This window comes from Arachis ipaensis, chromosome B05 (genome assembly GCF_000816755.2).
Source record: "Arachis ipaensis cultivar K30076 chromosome B05, Araip1.1, whole genome shotgun sequence".
In the NCBI taxonomy this organism is placed as follows: Eukaryota; Viridiplantae; Streptophyta; class Magnoliopsida; order Fabales; family Fabaceae; genus Arachis; species Arachis ipaensis.
In genome coordinates this window covers 76,135,106-76,155,187 of record NC_029789.2, presented here as the reverse complement: position 1 = coordinate 76,155,187, position 20,082 = coordinate 76,135,106, and the positions used below count along the sequence as shown (strand labels likewise).

Sequence of the window (20,082 nt, the reverse complement as noted above, 5' to 3'; positions counted from 1 at the left end):
TCACCACCGCGCCGTTGCTGCTGTTGAAGTCACTCCCGCCGCCGCTGCTACTAGGGCTGTCGTCGTCCTCACTAACTTCCGAGAGAAAAGCTCATGGGTGGGGTAAACGCCTCTGCTGTGTTTCTCGATCACTGGTGATGGAGCTCGCATCGTCGTCAGCCATGGCCGCTGTGCCTCTGGTCGCCGAGAAACGCCACCGCTGCTGCCGCCAGAAATTGCCACTGGAACTGGTGTCGTTTGGTAAGCTTTAACCCGTCTTCAGTTTCCTTCTCCATCAAAGTTCATCTTTACCATGAGAATTGTGATGCGGCTGTGTGCTAGGAGTTGCTGTAAGTTGCCGCTGCCGGAATCACTTCCAGGGCTGCTGCTTCATGGTTCAGTCACTTCTTATTTGCGGTAAGCGTTTACATTCTGGTAACCCCTTTAGTTGCTGTCCTGTTAAACGTTGAGGTGTTGTAGCATTCGTTGTTATGAGAGTTAATCTCGTTTGTTACGTGTTGCAATTAAAGTTGATGTGGTTACTGCAAAAGTGAGCGAAGCTGTGATTCAAGCGGCCGGTAATTTCGGGTGAAGAGAGAAGGTTCCTGTGACGCGTTTGGACTGTGGTTTTGCCTTTTGGGGTAGGGGCGCTTTCCAAAAACTATATTTTATATTGGAATTATTACATATGGATACTGATGTGAGACAATGTGTATTTGGTGGTTGTAGCAGCCTTATGTATTATTTGATTGTCTCGAGTGATTATGAATGTTTGTTTGGCTGAATTGTTATGTGGTTTTATGAAATGAAATGCTTTTGAAGTTGATTCTTTTAAAGCTTTGAGATCGAGTTTAATCCATTGAGAATTGATTTGAGTTAATTTTCTTGAGAATGTTAAAAATAGAATCCACTCTTGAATTCAGCCTGGCTTGCTTTAAATGATCTGGTTTTTGATACATGGTTGTTACTGAACCATTTCCTTGAGACTTTAGAAATGAGTTTATTCGGCTGATAATGATTTGATTTTGAAACAGTTTTCTTGAAATATGGTATTGAGATTGACTGTTGGATTTTGGCTTGCCTTTGAATTGATTTTGGATTTTGGGCTGTTGGAAAAGGATTGTGGAATGATTTTGTTGGGACCCGAACCGGGTGGCAAAGTCCAAGTTTTAGAGGAGATGTTGCCGGAATTTCTATAAAATCCGAGTCTTTATTGAAATGTTGTTTGGAAAAATGATGAGTTAAAGACTTCTATTATTTTATTTGAATTATCAAGAAAAGGATGATTCTTGCTTTTAAAATGAATTATTTAAGAGGAAATTATGATTTAGTCTTGCTTCGTAAGAAAGGCATTGTATCTCTTTCAGGAGAAAGTTATTTAGATGAAACTTATGTTTTAAAGCTGTTTTAAATGTGACAAGGGCAATTCCTTTGATTTTGACTTGAGGGTTTCAATTGGAGGAGTTTCAATGATGTTGAAAGAACCTAAATGTCTATTGATAAGTTTCATATTGAAATGTTTTGGGAAAGGTTTTAAGTACTCTTTGAACTCTGAATTCTTGCAAGACTAAAACAATTTTGAACGGTTGAAACATTCTAGAATTTATCATGGGGGTTGAAGTTGGTTTTGCCTAAGTAAAGGAAACGGCTTTGAAAGAAGTAAATGATTACGTGACTCCGTTTGGCTTAGATCCTATTTTATTACTCAAATCAGAAAGCCAATGTTTTAATGATATTAAATGAATTTGGCGAAATGAGTTATGTTATTCTCCCCTAAAGACTTGGGACTCTGCCAAGGAACTTTTGTTATAAAATCCCATTGTTGGATGGGTGGTTTTGAATACTTTGAAATAAATTCTTAACTTGCCATGGTTTTGAAAGTTTTGGAAAGAGAATGCCAAGAGTGGCTTTGTTTTAAACAGGGAACTCACTTTGAGTAAATTTGGCTTATGAGCCTGAGATGATTTGAGAAATGGGATCTTTAAAGCCAAGGCTGAAAAGAGTTGAAATTTGATTTCAAAGTGAAATGGCTTGAGAGAAGTGATTTGTGGCTTAAATGCCGGTTTTATGAATTTGATGATGTTGAATGGTGGAAGTGCTGTTTTGTTATGTGCCGGAATGGCTGTGTATGATTATGAATATTGGCTGGTTCTGGATTGAACCGTGAGCCGGAATGGCTGTGTATGCTATTGATTTATGGTTGATTGTCGAATGAGTTATGGGCCGTATGGCTGACTATGAATTATGAATTTAAGCCGGATGGCTGAGATGGATGTTGATCCATGGTTGGGACCAAATGAATATATGTTTGAGATACCTGGGTAGTAGCAAGGGTTGCAGTTCGTCCCACTTGCTCCAAGTCGGAGACTGTAACACCTGGGTAGTAGTGGTAGTAGTGGTGATTCCACTCGTTCCAGGTTGAGCTTTTAAACACCCGCCTGGGTAGTAGCCGTAGTAGTGGTTATTCCACTGGCTCTGGGTTGAGCGGGTAGTAGCAAACTGGATCTAAAATGGAAACGTAAATGAATTTGAAAAACATTCAACAGAGAAAATAAAATGATGACTCCAGATCTCAGGACCCAAGAGACTAGATAACCAAGTCTAGATCTCAGTGCCTTCCTAGATCCAAATTGAGAATTCAATTGCAAGAAAAGTAAAGATCCAGCAGTAGAAGAAAAGAAGTGAAAGCGCAAATTCTCAATGATGCAGTAAATCAAAACAGAGAGATCTCAAGGTGAGATTGAAACATAATTCCTTCAATTCTCAACACTCAAGACTCAGACAAAGTGTGTAGAAAAGAAAACAAAAACAACCCAGAGGAAGAGAATTCAATTCTCCTTCCCAGGAACTCTCAAATTCTAAAAGCAACAACTAAGGTGAGCTCTCTACTGTAAACAAGTAATAAAAATTCTAAAAAGGAAGCTCTCTAAAACTTCAAATCCTAAGCTATTTATACACTTTCTTCAAATGATCATTAAGCCTTGAATTGGGCCTTTAGCCTTGATGGAATTGGGTTGATAGTAGCCTCCGTTGATTGCTCTTGGTGTTGGGAAGAAATCCATTAGTGAACCGGGCCATGAACCATTGATGTTTGAGTCAACATTTGAGGCAAACGTTGACTCAAACGTCCCTTGTGTGACATTATGCAGCTCGGCCAAGTTGCTGTCTTCCACGTTTGAGCCAACGTTTGAGGTCAAACGTGAGCTCAAACGTGGTTCCCCCATGCTACTCCTTTGGCCAACGTTTGGCCCAACGTTTGAGGCAAACGTTGGCGCAAACGTGGCTCACTCAATGCATCAAACAGAGGTGCTCTTCTTTACTTTTGTGGTGCCAACGTTTGACCTCACGTTTGAGGCAAACGTTGGCGCAAACGTTGGTTTGCTCCAGGGGTGCTTTTTCTCTTCTTTTTGGCGCCAACGTTTGACCTCACGTTTGAGGCAAACGTTGGCGCAAACGTTACCTTCCCTTGCTTCTTCTTCAGCCAACATTTGCCTCAACGTTTGAGGCAAACGTTGGCGCAAACGTTGGCTCTTCTCCAAGGTGTTCTTCATCTGCTTCTCACGTTTGAGTTAACATTTGAGGCAAACCTTAGCTCAAACGTGAATCCCTCTTTTCAAGACCATTCTTGCAACCTTCTTCCAAGCTTTATTCCACTTATCATCAATCAACAATTGTATCAAAGCTATGCCATAATCATGAGAGTTGTTCTTCTTCTTGTCACATGAGCAATTATGGCACAAAAACTCATGAAAATGCATCAATTTATCCATGGTTGATTGAATCAAAGGAAACATGAAATTCAACCCAATTGGCTTACTTATGGCTTAAGAAAGTGCATAAAACTAAATGAAAACAAAGGAAAAAGACTAGTGAAACTAGGCTAAGATGACTTGTCTTCACAACACCAAACTTAAAACTTGCTTGTCCCCAAGCAAGAAAAGAATTATGCTCAAAGGTCCTTTCAATTAGAATGGATTTGAAGAATTACATGTATTATCCTGTGAGTGAAGTGATTAAGTGACAGTGGGGTGAACTCTAAATTATGTGCTCATGCAAGGGCTTTAGTGCTTACTAGTCCCTACATCTTGGGAGTCTTAGGTCTTAGAATTTTCATCCAAATAATATCATAGAGATCTCTCTATAGGTAATCACCTTGAAGCAGCTTATCGTTTCTGTGCTTTGGCCTTGACTCTAAGTGTCATGTCTCAAAGCGGTTCTTTAGATAAGCTTTCAATCAATACTCCTAAACCAGTTGGTTTTAAGGTATTAGGTATTGAAGCACCCCTTAGGATTTACTTGCTCAAGCCTATCTCTTTGACACAGTTCGACCACAAGCATTTACTAGGATAACAACTCTTTGAGTTCTTGTTTCTTTCTTCTTTTCTGCCTAGTAATTGATGCTCAGAGCCTTGGGCCATGTTCTTTTTGTTTTTGTTTTTTCTTTATTTTCTTTTGTTTTGTTTGCTGCTTCTTGGATCAATAAATGTTTGAGAATCTCCACAACACTTCTTTGAACTCTATGTCCCGCCTATGAGCTCCCATGCAAGTTTTCATAAGCATGCAACCTCAATACATAATCATACAACTAGAACCACCACTTTTCCTAATCTTTTGCTTGCCTTAAAATTGTTTAATTCCTCGATCCTTCTTTTCAAAGAACTTTCATGTGATTCATTTTTGAAATATTGAGTGCAAACAAGTTTGGAGAGTATAATATTGTAAATGATCAAGCATCTTGATTATTGAATTGCAGAAAAACTATACTAGACAGAAGGACAGATAGGGGTATAATATCACTTTCAATCACAGCAATATCTGATAATGAACAATACAACCTTTTGGAGTTTACTTGATGTCCTCTTCCTCATCATCATTGCTGGTCTTCACATTCCTCTTTCACCTCTTTGATTGATGATGCTAAATCTTCCAAAAGTTTGTATGGTGCTCTGCAATGATATTGAAAGTTGCCTGTTTCCCAAGCACTTGAAAAATGGTTAGCATGCATAATTTATTTGTGGGCCTTTGAACTTACTTTGGTGTGGGAACACCAAACTTAGTACCTTGCCAATGGTTCTCATGCATCAGATTAACCATGTGTGAAACTCTTTTTCTTTTTCAAAAGCAATAGAACTAAAAACTAGGAAACAGCAGAATAGTTAACTAGTTCGTCTAGATGCTTGAAGCTAGCATTATGCAGAAAGTGAGAATGTGTTTTATGATGGGATTTTGGTGGAACACCAAACTTAGAATCCTTCATTCTCCTTTATATTGTTGTGGTGTATAACACCAAACTTAGCTTCTTGCAATATAGATGAAGTTAATTAACCTTTTTATTAAAATAGCTATGAAAAGAGAACAACCTCAGGTTGGGTTGCCTCCCAACAAGCGCTTCTTTATTGTCATTAGCTTGACATCCTCTATGCTTGCTCAGCTCAGATTCTGAGCTTCCTTCTCCTTGTCCCATTGTCCTCCTAAGTGAGGTTTTGCTCTGTGATGCTCATCCTGGATGAGTGATTCTTTTCCTTTAGCCCTCTTCTCACCCATTTCTGCGAGGTTCTTAGCCAGTTGTTGCATTTGCTTCTCAATTTTTCTGACTGAGGCTTCCTGGTTCTTCATTGTCACCTCTTGGTGTTTCATCATTCTCTCTATTAAGATTTCCAGATTGGTGATCCTCTGAGAGGCTTGTGAGATTGGTTAGTTGTGGGGTGTTGGGGGTTGGAAGGGTGGGTAGTGTGGTGGTATGTAGTGATTGTTGTTGGTATGGTGGTATTTTTGTAGGTTTAGGAAATTGGGGTTGTTGTAGTTGAAGTCCCTTTGTTCCTGATGTTGAGATTCCCTCATTCTTAGATAAGAATGTGGCTTCCATGGTGGAAATTGTGCATTCACTGTAGTAGAATGTAGAAAATCAATTTGTCTAGCTATTGACTCTAATTGTTGCTGAGTTTGCTGGTGTAGCTGTTTGTTTTGATTCATGACTGCCTTCACTCCTTCAAGATTCATTACTTCCTTTTCTGAAATTGCATTCTGTGGTGTCTCAAATGAGTGTTGGTTATTGGCTCTTTTGTCATTGAACTCTGCAGTTCCTTGGCCGGTTGCTGTTGCTTTGAGTAGGCCATCTGAGAAGTAATCCACCGCTTTTCTTGTTTCTGAGGTTAATCCTTCATAGAACGCTTGGAAACCCACTTTGTCACTTGCTTTCTTGTATCTTTCCCATGCTTTGAACAATGGTTCTTCCTCTCCTTGTATGAATGGATGTATTCCCTCTTTCATCTTGATGTTTTGTTGGGATAAGGAGAATTTGGCTAGAAACTTGGCAACCAAATCATCCCAACTAGTGATACTTTCTTGGGGAAAGGTTTCAAGCCATTGTGCCACTTCATCCTTCAGTGATAAAGGAAATAACAAGAGCTTATAGGCATCATGATTTACACTATCGAGATTTACAGCACCACAAGTCCTCAGAAAAATGGATAGGTGCTGTTTAGGATCCTCCAATGGATTTCCACCATAGGAACAATTGTTCTTGATTAGTGTAATGAGTTGCGGCTTCATGTTGTGGTGTTCTTCTTTCTCAGAAACTCCTTCTTCAATGATATCCTTCCCTCTGGCCTCTCTTCTTTCCTGTGACATATAAATCAACAAACGGAACACACAGTGGTACTCTTGAAAATTGAGTGTAGTCAGTTGAGACAAAACTTCAAACAGTTAGTGGGTTAGTCAAAAATTAAAGAAAAAATGCTTGATCTAAACTACCACCTCACTTAATCATTATCAATCTATTCAATCCCCGGCAACGGTGCCAAAAACTTGATGTGTGGAAAACGATCCAACACAAAACTCACCGGCAAGTGTACCGGGTCGCATCAAGTAATAATAACTCACGTGAGTGAGGTCGATCCCACAAGGATTGAAGGATTGAGCAATTTTTGTTTAGTGGTTGATTTAGTCAAGCAAACAGAATTTGATTTGAGTGAATTTGTGTTCAACAAGAATTAAATTGCATAGAATGTAAAAGGGAATGGGTAATTTGCAGGAAATTAAAGAGAACAGAAAATAAAAGTGCTGAATCTCAAAGAACAAGAAATTAAATGGCAGAAACTTAGAACGCAAGAAATGTAAATTGTAGAATCTTAAAGTGCAAGAAATGTAAATGGCTTGAATTGTAAATGGGTCAGGGATGTGGCATTGCAAGAGTTAAACAAAAGAACAGTAAATCTCAACACATAGAAGAATAGAATATGACTTGAATTGAACTGGATCTAAAATGGAAACGTAAATGAATTTGAAAAACATTCAACAGAGAAAATAAAATGATGACTCCAGATCTCAGGACCCAAGAGACTAGATAACCAAGTCTAGATCTCAGTGCCTTCCTAGATCCAAATTGAGAATTCAATTTCAAGAAAAGTAAAGATCCAGCAGTAGAAGAAAAGAAGTGAAAGCGCAAATTCTCAATGATGCAGTAAATCAAAACAGAGAGATCTCAAGGTGAGATTGAAACAGAATTCCTTCAATTCTCAACACTCAAGACTCAGACAAAGTGTGTAGAAAAGAAAACAAAAACAACCTAGAGGAAGAGAATTCAATTCTCCTTCCCAGGAAATCTCAAATTCTAAAAGCAACAACTAAGGTGAGCTCTCTACTGTAAATAAGTAATAAAAATTCTAAAAAGGAAGCTCTCTAAAACTTCAAATCCTAAGCTATTTATACACTTTCTTCAAATGATCATTAAGCCTTGAATTGGGCCTTTAGCCTTGATGGAATTGGGTTGATAGTAGCCTCCGTTGATTTCTCTTGGTGTTGGGAAGAAATCCATTAGTGAACCGGGCCATGAACCATTGACGCTTGAGTCAACGTTTGAGGCAAACGTTGACTCAAACGTCCCTTGTGTGACATTATGCAGCTCGGCCAAGTTGCTGTCTTCCACGTTTGAGCCAACGTTTGAGGTCAAACGTGAGCTCAAACGTGGTTCCCCCATTCTACTCCTTTGGCCAACGTTTGGCCCAACGTTTGAGGCAAACGTTGGTGCAAACATGGCTCACTCAATGCATCAAACAGAGGTGCTCTTCTTTGCTTTTGTGGTGCCAACGTTTGACCTCACGTTTGAGGCAAACGTTGGCGCAAACGTTGGTTTGCTCTAGGGGTGCTTTTTCTCTTCTTTTTGGCGCCAACGTTTGACCTCACGTTTGAGGCAAACGTTGCCTTCCCTTGCTTCTTCTTCAGCCAACGTTTGCGTCAACGTTTGAGGCAAACGTTGGCGCAAACGTTGGCTCTTCTCCAGGGTGTTCTTCATCTGCTTCTCACGTTTGAGTTAACATTTGAGGCAAACCTTAGCTCAAACGTGAATCCCTCTTTTCAAGCCCATTCTTACAACCTTCTTCCAAGCTTTATTCCACCTATCATCAATCAAAAATTGTATCAAAGCTATGCCATAATCATGAGAGTTGTTCTTCTTCTTGTCACATGAGCAATTATGGCACAAAAACTCATGAAAATGCATCAATTTATCCATGGTTGATTGAATCAAAGGAAACATGAAATTCAACCCAATTGGCTTACTTATGGCTTAAGAAAGTGCATAAAACTAAATGAAAACAAAGGAAAAAGACTAGTGAAACTAGGCTAAGATGACTTGTCATCACCAGGACGTGTCGGGTTCGCTATATAACCGACAGATGATATCATCAGCTACTAGGAACAAGCATGCATCATGTGCATCTATGTGACATTGTTTGGGTGTGCATATTGTACTTGGTTTGCCTTTGTGATTAACTGCTAATTGTTCTACTTGCTGTAACTGTTTGTTTGTGTTTGAACTTCCTATCTGTGTTTGCAACTGGGACTCTGTTGGATTGTGGTGATTTGGTTGATGGTTGGATTGTTTGGGCCTAGGGCCGTGGTTGAAATGATATAGACCGATAGTTGGTTTCGGTTTTGTGTTTCTGATTTGGAAAGTATGAAAGGCTATTTTGGTTCAGCATAGATAAACCTTTTTGAAAGGCTTTTGAGTTTTTGAGAATTGAACGGTTCCTCTTTTAGAAAAGATTTCCAACTTTACTTTCATTGTAAACCGTTGTTTTTGAAAAGAGGCATAAGTCAGTTATTAATCACTGGTACGGTTTATCTTCACGTATCCTATTACAGTAATTCCCAAAAACCCTCTACTGAGAACCCTTTCGAGGATGATGTTCTCACCCCCCTACATTTTTCCCCTTTCAGGATAAGGCGCAGCAGTTACGAAGAGCCTATTTAATTGTTGTTGTGATGCTCTGTATTGTTTTAGTTATGGTTTACTGTACCCTCACCTTTATCTTGATATAATCTGTAAGAGGGATAGGAATTGTATTGGATTATGTTTGTAATATTATTTATATATATTTATGTATATATATGGATGTACTCTTTATGAGTTGTTATAAGTTGAATGGTATTTATGGATGTACGTTATCGAACGAAAGTATCTTTGGGAGCGGTATTACGGTTTAAAGTTTTAAACAGGCTCATATTTTAGTATTAAATAATATAAGTGTCGTCGTAATGTCCGAGCTATCAGAGTCGCGAAGCCGGAAGCGTGAGCTTTGGTAGTTAGGGTGTTACATTATGGTATCAGAGCAGTCTTTCTTGTAGAGCCTGAGGAATGGACCGACTATGCTTCAATTGCATACTCTGAGCGTTTGTCATGTATTAGGTCTTGTCGAATGACGAGAATTAGAGCTTTATGCACATGACGGTCTATTGATTAACACTATTAGACTTGCATTGCATAATTCTTGGTATTAAGTTTGGCCGGCTTAATACTAGTGAATTATGTATATGAAGGCACTGATGGGTTATCATAGATATTATACGAGTTTTGAGTAAAGCGAATTGCGGGTTTTGGGAACGTTAGAAACTATTTCTCGAGGCTATTCAGCTGTGTATCTTGAATTCTGTTCGAGTCGACCTGTTCTTTCATGTCCTAACTTGAATTTCTTGTTTGCTAATCCTTTTGAAAAGTAGTTTGATTCTTCAATTCTATTCCTCTATTCCTATGCATTCTTGTTTGATCTTAATTGCATATGCTTGTTTGCAATCCTTGTTACATCTATCTTTCTCTGTTTGAGTTCTTCTTGATTCAGGTATTCTTTGAAATAGTTTTGAACTTGTCTTAATGCACTGTGCCTTTTAACTCCGGGTTCTGAGTCCATTCTTTGAGAAATTGTTGATTCAGTTTTCCTCTTATTTGACAGTGATTATAGCCAACTTTGAGATTTTTATAAAAATTGCTGTTGACTAGATATACACTTATCTATATGTAGAACTTTGAAGATTTCTTATACAGTTTAACAACTATTTATTTTAATACCTCACCTGTACTTTTATTGGTTTGCGGAACTGCATTTACTTTAAATACAATTTAACTTTCTAGTAATTTTACTATAGTTCCAATGCACATCTTCATTTGATTATGTATTTGGGGTATTTTTCAAAATTTTGGAAAGAGAGGATTTTTCGCTTTTGTTCCGGTTAAGTTTCGTTTGATAAGCTTCACTTAACTTATTTTGAATTGAGTTTGGTTTAGCATACTACATGGTTTATGTCATTCTTGTTCTTTTGAAAATGTTGGACTCAGCTTTCTTCCTATGAACGGACTAAATGCTCTATTAAACCTTCCATCTCTATGAATGTCATACTTGACTTTGTTTTTAACTAACCTTTTACATCTTGTGAACATTCCCATTGATCTTGGTTGTCCTCTCTTGTGAATCTCATCCTTACGTGAGTCAGTTTGATTCGTTTCAAGTTAGTGCATTGTTTATTCTCTCATTATCTCTACAAGAGTTATTAGTAAAAAATTTATCCTTAAGATATTACAAATGATTAAGCTGTCTTTTTCTATAACTTTTGTATTCTTTTGAATCAATTGAAAGCTTGTTTGATGACTCATGCCTAGTGAATCTTGTTTGAACTACTTTGATTTAAGATCCTTTCTTGTATGGCTTGACTCCTTTTCAAGTACATCCTAATATCCTTGAATATCCTTTTGAAATGGTGATTTCAAATATACTTTTGGAGTCTTGTTTTGAACTTTTAAAGAAGTTTTGAATTCTCTTGTAAGAAGTTTTAAACGAAATTTATTTTTTGTTGCTTGATTTAGATTGAAACCATTGTTTAATTTTGACGAAGTTAATTTAAAGTTGGGATGCTCACAAATCACTCAACCAACACTTGATTCGCTTGACTAAATCAACCACTAAACTAAAATTGCTCAATCCTTCAATCCTTGTGGGATCGACCTCACTCCCGTGAGTTTTTATTACTTGATACGACCCGGTACACTTGCCGGTTAGTTTTATGATGTTTTGGAAAAGATTCGTTTCTCACCAAAATATCTCATCAACTATTTTAAATGAAGTTTTGGAAACTTTCCTTGTTTAGTGGAAACCGGTTCGTTTGTAACGCACCACTTGTTTCCTTTACCAATTTACAAGCAAACTTTTACCTCGGATTTTCTTTTTCAAATAAAGCTTAACTTTCTCTTTCGACCTTGCTAAGATTTTTTATACACGCTTGTTTGAATATGGAATTTGAGAATTTTTGAACAAGCATTTGATTCTCTTTCGAGTTTTATGATTGTTTTTGGTTATGTTGTGCACTTAATTATCTTTCTAAAATATTTGAGGAAATATTTTAGCTCTTAGCCAAACTTGTGTGCATTTTGTTTTTAAAACTCTACATGGTCTACTTCAGCATGAAATTGTATTGAAGTAAAGCCACATTTATGCTTTTGCTACTCTTTTGAAGAATGTTTGTTGCTCAACTTTTCTTCTAGACTGCAAAGTGGTTTTTTCGCAAGTTTTCGACTTTTTCATGAACAATGTATTTGAAAGTAATTGTAATCGTGCTCTTGAGTTCTATGAGCTTTGTCTTGGGTTTGATATTCATTTCTGTAAACCTCCTACTTCTTCGACTCAATTTAAATTTATTTCGAACTAAGGTGCTGGTTCTCTTCTTATTGGTCCTATTGAATTTCTTGGATCCAAGGATTATCTTTGGAGTTGTCAATCGATGCATTTATAGCAAACTTCTTTGCTTGGACATCTTTGTTTATCTGGGAATTAGATACATTCTCTTAAATCTATGAGCATTATCCTTGATATTGTTCCTCCTTGCTAGAATCTTGTATCCTTCTGAGTTGACTCGAGAATTGTTTTGATATCACGTACGACTTGTAGACATAGTAACGTGATGTGTTAATTCTTTAAGACGTGATATGGGTATACGGAAGTTGAAGCGGTAGGTGTGCGACGTTATAAGTTGTGGGTGTTTTGTTCCTTGCGAACGGGTTTGCGGTTGTCAGGCTTGTGATGGAGTATGGGGATTGTAAAGTGCTTGATGGAGTTGGAAAGTTGAAACTTTGAGGTTGATATGAGATTAGTGTGTGGATGTTGAACACGTCGTTTTAACCCCATCATGTTTTATAGCTCTCGATGCCTTGCTTTACTATCACATGTTTGAACCAAGTCATCTTTTTGCATTAAGCCTATCTGGTAACGTTTGCTCTGCAATCAAACTCCTACCTTTCTACCCTTATGCATACGACAATCCAAGTATTTGGAAACCGGATATATGTTTATATTTTGAGATAATTTTGCATCTTCCTTAAATGTTTTCAAGGGTGAAGTGTATGAAATTTTTTTCGTTTTGTATCAATTTTTGAGGGCGAAAATTTTTATAAGGTGGGTGGAATGTAAGACCCAGAACCTTTGAAAAGTCTTTTTATGATCAAGTCTCAAATCATATAATTATTTATAGCCTTAATTTCAGAAATTATTTTATTAAAGATAATTAAGGCAAGTTTTGATTCATTGAATTTGAGATAAGTTATGATTATTATCCAATTTTATAATTATTGAATTATTTCCTATATTCAAATTATAAAGTTGGTAGTTGTAAAATAATAAGAATTTTATATGATTTGGACTAAGTAATTAATATTTTAAATATTAATACTACTATTTTGGAAAAATGAAGAAATTAAGTATATTATTTCTAATTAATTGGTTGGGACATTTTATTGAAAATAATTTGTAAAATTGATGAGCAAATAATATTTTTATACATTAATTTTGTTGGATTGAAATTTGTTCCTAATTACTATATTAACCCTACATTTATTTGAAATTACAAAAGTAACCCTAAGCCTGAAAACCCTAACCTGACCCGTTTCACCTACACCCAATTCCCTAATGCTACAGCAGCAGCCGCTGCTGCCCCTCTCTACCCTAGACACACACACACACACACATGGAGACAACATAGGAAGAAAGAAAGAAAACAAACGAAGGGGAAGGGGGAAAAGCAGGGGAAGGGGTCCGTGGAGAGAGAGACAGGGAGTTGCAGCGGGAGAAGAGGAAGAGACGGAGAAGGACTTGGTGCCGCCACTGTTTCTGTGTTCCCCAACGGCGCTGCTGCACACGAGCCGGAGAAGCTCGTCCTTGCTAAACTGCTGCCACCACCACAAGGGTTTTGTCGCCACCACTTGTGCCACGGCCGGCGAGCACGAAGAGAGAGGGAGAAGGAGATCGGGTAGGAACAGGGGACCGAGGACGGAGGGAGCACGACAGGGGAAGCCATTGCCGCCTGTCACCGTCGCGTGCCTCTGCTGCGTCACCACCGCGCCGTTGCTGCGCCTGGTTGCTGCTGATGAAGTCACTCCCACCGCCGCTGCTACTAGGGCTGTCGTCGTCCTCACCAACTTCCGAGAGAAAAGCTCATGGGTAGGGTAAACACCTCTGCTGTGTTTCTCGATCACTGGTGATGGAGCTCGCATCGTCGTCAGCCATGGCCGCTGTGCCTCTGGTCGCTGAGAAACGCCACCGCTGCTGCCACCGAAAATCGCCACTGGAACTGGTGCCGTTTGTTAAGCTTTAACCTGTCTTCAGTTTCCTTCTCCATTAAAGTTCATCTTTACCATGAGAATTGTGATGCAGCTGTGTGCTAGGAGTTGCTGCAAGTTGCCGCTGCCGGAATCACTACCAGGGCTGCCGCTTCATGGTTCAGTCACTTCTTATTTGCGGTAAGCGTTTACGTTCTGGTAACCCCTTTAGTTGCTGTCCTGTTAAACGTTGAGGTGTTGTAGCATTCGTTGTTATGAGAGTTAATCTCGTTTGTTACGTGTTGCGATTAGAGTTGATGTGGTTACTGCAAAAGTGAGCGAAGCTGTGATTCAAGCGGCCGGTAATTTCGGGTTAAGAGAGAAGGTTTCTGTGACGCGTTTGGACTGTGGTTTTGCGTTTTGAGGTAGGGGGCTTTCCGAAAACTATATTTTATATTGGAATTATTACATATAGATACTAATGTGAGACAATGTGTATTTGGTGGTTGTAGCAGCCTTATGTATTATTTTATTGTCTCGAGTGATTATGAATGTTTGTTTGGCTGAATTGTTATGTGGTTTTATGAAACGAAATGCTTTTGAAGTTGATTTTTTTAAAGCTTTGAGATCGAGTTTAATCCGTTGAGAATTGATTTGAGTTAATTTTCTTGAGAATGTTAAAAATAGAATCCACTCTTGAATTCAGCCTGGCTTGCTTTAAATGATCTGGTTTTTGATACATGGTTGTTACTGAACCGTTTCCTTGAGACTTTAGAAATGAGTTTATTCGGCTGATAATGATTTGATTTTGAAACAGTTTTCTTGAAATATGGTATTGAGATTGACTGTTGGATTTTGGCTTGCCTTTGAATTGATTTTGGATTTTGGGCTGTTGGAAAAGGATTGTGGAATGATTTTGTTGGGACCCGAACCGGGTGGCAAAGTCCAAGTTTTAGGGGAGATGTTGCCGGAATTTCTATAAAATCCGAGTCTTTATTGAAATGTTGTTTGGAAAAATGATGAGTTAAAGACTTCTATTATTTTATTTGAATTATCAAGAAAAGGATGATTCATGCTTTTGAAATGAATTATTTAAGAGGAAATTGTGATTTAGTCTTGCTTCGTAAGAAAGGCATTGTATCCCTTTCAGGAGAAAGTTATTTAGATGAAACTTATGTTTTAAAGCTGTTTTAAATATGACAAGGGCAATGCCTTTGATTTTGACTTGAGGGTTTCAATTAGAGGAGTTTCAATGATGTTGAAAGAACCTAAATGTCTATTGATAAGTTTCATTTTGAAATGTTTTGGGAAAGGTTTTAAGTACTCTTTGAACTCTGAATTCTTGCAAGACTAAAATAATTTTGAACAGTTGAAACATTCTAGAATTTATCATGGGGGTTGAAGTTGGTTTTGCCTAAGTAAAGGAAACGACTTTGAAAGAAGTAAATGATTACGTGACTCGGTTTGGCTTAGATCCTATTTTATTACTCAAATCAGAAAGCCAATGTTTTAATGATTTTAAATGAATTCGGCGTAATGAGTTATGTTATTCTCCCCTAAAGACTTGGGACTCTGCCAAGGAACTTTTGTTATAAAATCCCATTGTTGGATGGGTGGTTTTGAATACTTTGAAATAAATCCTTAACTTGCCATGGTTTTGGAAGTTTTGGAAAGAAAATGCCGAGAGTGGCTTTGTTTTAAACAGGGAACTCACTTTGAATAAATTTGTCTTATGAGCCTGAGATGATTTGAGAAATGAGATCTTTAAAGCCAAGGCTGAAAAGAGTTGAAATTTGATTTCAAAGTGATTTGTGGCTTAAATGCTGGTTTGTGGCTTAAATGCTGGTTTTATGAATTTGATGATGTTGAATGGTGGAAGTGCTGTTTTGTTATGGGCCGGAATGGCTGTGTATGATTATGAATATTGGCTGGTTCTGGATTGAACCGTGTGCCGGAATGGCTGTGTATGATATTGATTTATGGCTGATTGTCGAATGAGTTATGGGCCGTATGGCTGACTATGAATTATGAATTTAAGCCGGATGGCTGAGATGGATGTTGATCCATGGTTGGGACCGAATGAATATATGCTTGAGATACCTGGGTAGTAGCAAGGGTTGCGGTACGTCCCACTAGCTCCAGGTCAGAGACTATGACGCCTGGGTAGTAGCGGTAGTAGTGGTGATTCCACTCGTTCCAGGTTGAGCTTGTAAACTCCCGCCTGGGTAGTAGCCGCAGTAGTAGTTATTCCACTGGCTCTGGGTTGAGCGGGTAGTAGCAATGGGGTTGTAGCTCAAACCTACTTGCTCCGCGATGGGTGTTTCTGTCCATGGTTAGCTACCAGGACGTGTCGGGTTGGCTATATAACCGACAGATGATATCATCAGCTACTAGGAATAGGCATGCATCATGTGCATCTATGTGACATTGTTTGCGTGTGCATGTTGTACTTGGTTTGCCTTTGTGATTAACTGCTAATTGTTCTACTTGCTGTAACTGTTTATTTGTGTTTGAACTTCCTATCTGTGTTTGCAACTGGGACTCTGCTGGATTGTGGTGATTTGGTTGATGGTTGGATTATTTGGGTCTAGGGCCGTGGTTGAAATGATATGGACCGATAGTTGGTTTCGGTTTTGTGTTTCTAATTTGGAATGTATGAAAGGCTATTTTGGTTCAGCATAGATAAACCTTTTTGAAAGGCTTTTGAGTTTTTGAGAATTGAACGGTTCCTCTTTTAGAAAAGATTTCCGACTTTACTTTTATTGTAAACCGTTTTTTTTTTTGAAAAGAGGCATAAGTCAGTTATTAATCACTGGTACGGTTTATCTTCACGTATCCTATCACAGTAATTCCCAAAAACCCTCTACTGAGAACCCTTTCGAGGATGATGTTCTCACCCCCCTACATTTTTCCCCTTTCAGGATAAGGCGCAGCAGTTACGAAGAGCCTATTTAATTGTTGTTGTGATGCTCTGTATTGTTTTAGTTATGGTTTACTATACCCTCGTCTTTATCTTGATATAATCTGTAAGAGGGATAGGAATTGTATTGGATTATGTTTGTAATATTATTTATATATATTTATGTATATATATGGATGTACTCTTTATGAGTTGTTGTAAGTTGAATGGTATTTATGGATGTACGTTATCGAACGAAAGTATCTTTGGGAGCGGTATTGCGGTTTAAAGTTTTAAACAGGCTCATATTTTAGTATTAAATAATATAAGTGTGGTCGTAATGTCCGAGCTATCAGAGTCGCGCAGCCAGAATCGTGAGCTTTGGTAGTTAGGGTGTTACAGCATATGTCTTTTGAATTTGTTGTTTATGAATGTTAAAATTGTTGGCTCTTGAAAGAATGATGAAAAAGGAAAAATGTTATTTGATGATCTGAAACATCATAAAAATGATTCTTGAAGCAAGAAAAAGAAGTGAATAGAGAAAAGCTTGCGGAAAAAAAAAGAAGGCGAAAAAAAAGAAAGAAAAAAGAAAAAAAGCAAGCAGAAAAAGCCAATAGCCCTTAAAACCAAAAGGCAAGGGTAATAAAAGGGATCCAAGGCTTTGAGCATCAGTGGATAGAAGGGCCCAAAGGAATAAAATCCTGGCCTAATTGGTTAAACCAAGCTGTCCCTAACCATGTGCTTGTGGCGTGAAGGTGTCAAGTGAAAAGCTTGAGACTGAGCGGTTAAAGTCGAGGTTCAAAGCAAAAAAGAGTGTGCTTAAGAACCCTGGACACCTCTAATTGGAGATTTTAGCAAAGCTGAGTCACAATCTGAAAAGGTTCACCCCATTATGTGTCTGTGGCATTTATGTATCTGGTGGTAATACTGGAAAACAAAGTGCTTAGGGCCACGGCCAAGACTCATAAAGTAGCTGTGTTCAAGAATCAACATACTGAACTAGGAGAATCAATAACACTATCTGAATTCTGAGTTCCTATAGATGCCAATCATTCTGAACTTCAAAGGATAAAATGAGATGCCAAAACTTTTCAGAGGCAAAAAGCTACTAGTCCCGCTCATCTGATTGGAGCTAAGTTTCATTGATATTTTGGGATTTATAGTATATTCTCTTCATTTGCTTGGGGACAAGCAACAATTTAAGTTTGGTGTTGTGATGAGCGGATAATTTATACGCTTTTTGGCATTGTTTTTACATAGTTTTTAGTATGATTTAGTTAGTTTTTAATATAATTTTATTAGTTTTTAAATAAAAATCACATTTCTGGACTTTACTAGGAGTTTGTGTGTTTTTCTGTGATTTCAGGTAATTTCTGGCTGAAATTGAGGGACTTGAGCAAAAATCTGAAGTGGATTTTCTGGAGCTACAGAAACCCAATTGGCGCGCTTTCAATTGCGTTGGAAAGTAGACATTCAGGGCTTTCCAGCAATATATAATAGTCTATACTTTGCCTGAGTTTTGACGACGCAAACTGGCGTTCAAACGCCAACTTCCTGCCCTATTCTGGAGTTAAACGCCAGAAACAGGCTACAACCTGGCGTTTAACTCCAAAAAGAGTCTCTACACATTAAAGCTCAATGCTCAGTCTAAGCACAAACAAAGTGGGCCCAGAAGTGGATTTCTATATCATTTACTTATCTTATGTAACCCTAGCTACTAGTTTAGTATAAAAACTACTTTTAGTGATTTATTTTACATCTTTTGATCATCTTTGATCAGGGATCAGTCTTTTTCCCTATTTTCGAATTCATATGCCATTTGGGGAGGCTGGCCATTCAAACTTGCCTAGACCTTGTTCTTATGTATTTTCAACAGTAGAGTTTCTACACACCATAGATTAAGGTGTGAAGCTCTGCTGTTCCTCATGAATTAATGCAAATTACTATTGTTTTTCTATTAAACTCAAGCCTATTTCTTCTCTAAGATATTCATTTGCACACAAGAACATGATGAATGTGATGACTATGTGACGCTCATCACCATTCTCACTTATGAACGCGTGCCTGACAAACACTTCCGTTCTACATGAAAGCAAGCTTGAATGCATATCTCTTAGCCTCCTGATTTACGATCATAGTCTTCGTGGTATAGGCTAGAATTATTGGCGGCCATTCTTGTGATCTGGAAAGTCTAAACCTTGTCTGTGGTATTCCGAGTAGGATCTGGAAAGGGATGGCTGTGACGAGCTTCAAACTCGCGAGTGCTGGGCGTAGTGACAGATGCAAAAGGATCACTGGATCCTATTCCAGCATGATCGAGAACCGACAGATGATTAGCCGTGCGGTGACAGGGCATTTGGACCATTTTCACTGAGAGGACGGGATGTAGCCATTGACAACGGTGATGCCCAACATACAGCTTGCCATGGAAAGGAGAGGTTCAGAAGGAACAAAAGCATCTCCATACGTTTATCTGAAATTTTCACCAATGAATTGCATAAGTATCTCTATCCCATTTTATATTTTAATTATATTTTAACTATCAATTCACCATAACCATTTGAATCCGTCTGACTGAGATTTACAAGGTGACCATAGCTTACTTCAAGCTGACAATCTCCGTGGGATCTATCCTTACTCACGTAAGGTTTATTACTTCGACGACCCAGTGCACTTGCTGGTTAGTTGTGCGAAGTTGTGAAAAAGAACTAAGATTATGAACGTGCGTATTAAGTTTTTGGCGCCGTTACCAGGGAATGAACAATCACGATTTTGTGCACCAGAATGCTCTGTGTTTTTCTTGCTATTTTGGTTGCATGACATAAACAGAGAGCCCTCCACCTCTGGAATCTCTAAAGAAGAGCATCAAGAAATGGAGGAGGACCCAACGAATCCGAGTCATTGCGGGAGTAGTATCTTTACCCCGAATGACAATGCATCCCATTAATTGAAGCATCCGCTCATCACCGTGGTACAAAACAATTTCTCCTATGGAGCAAGTCCACTGGAAGATCCCATTCAGCATTTATCCACCTTCTAAAAAATCTGTGACACAATGAAGCCCAATAGTGTACATCCAGCCACATACAAATTGTTGATGTTCCCATTTTCATTGAAGAACGAGGCTGCTCAATGGCTTGAAGCCTTCCCACAAGGAAGCATCACTAGATGGGAGGATCTAGTGAGTAAATTCCTAACCAAGTTCAACCCACCCCAGAAAATTAGCAAGCCAGAAGCAGAAGTGTAACCATTCACACAAAAGAAGGGAGTAATGGAACTTGAAGGAGTAAATGCAATCATGACCCAAAACAAGCAGATGCACCAACAACTTCAGCAACAAATGGAG

At 38.4% G+C, this 20,082-nt stretch overlaps 1 long non-coding RNA gene across 1 annotated transcript; it reads left to right on the top strand.

Annotated features, from left to right (window-relative positions):
* On the top strand, positions 13,849-16,890 carry LOC110272183. The gene is made up of 3 exons (XR_002363107.1): positions 13,849-14,038; positions 14,150-14,262; positions 16,759-16,890. It is a non-coding gene; the product is annotated as an uncharacterized LOC110272183 (long non-coding RNA).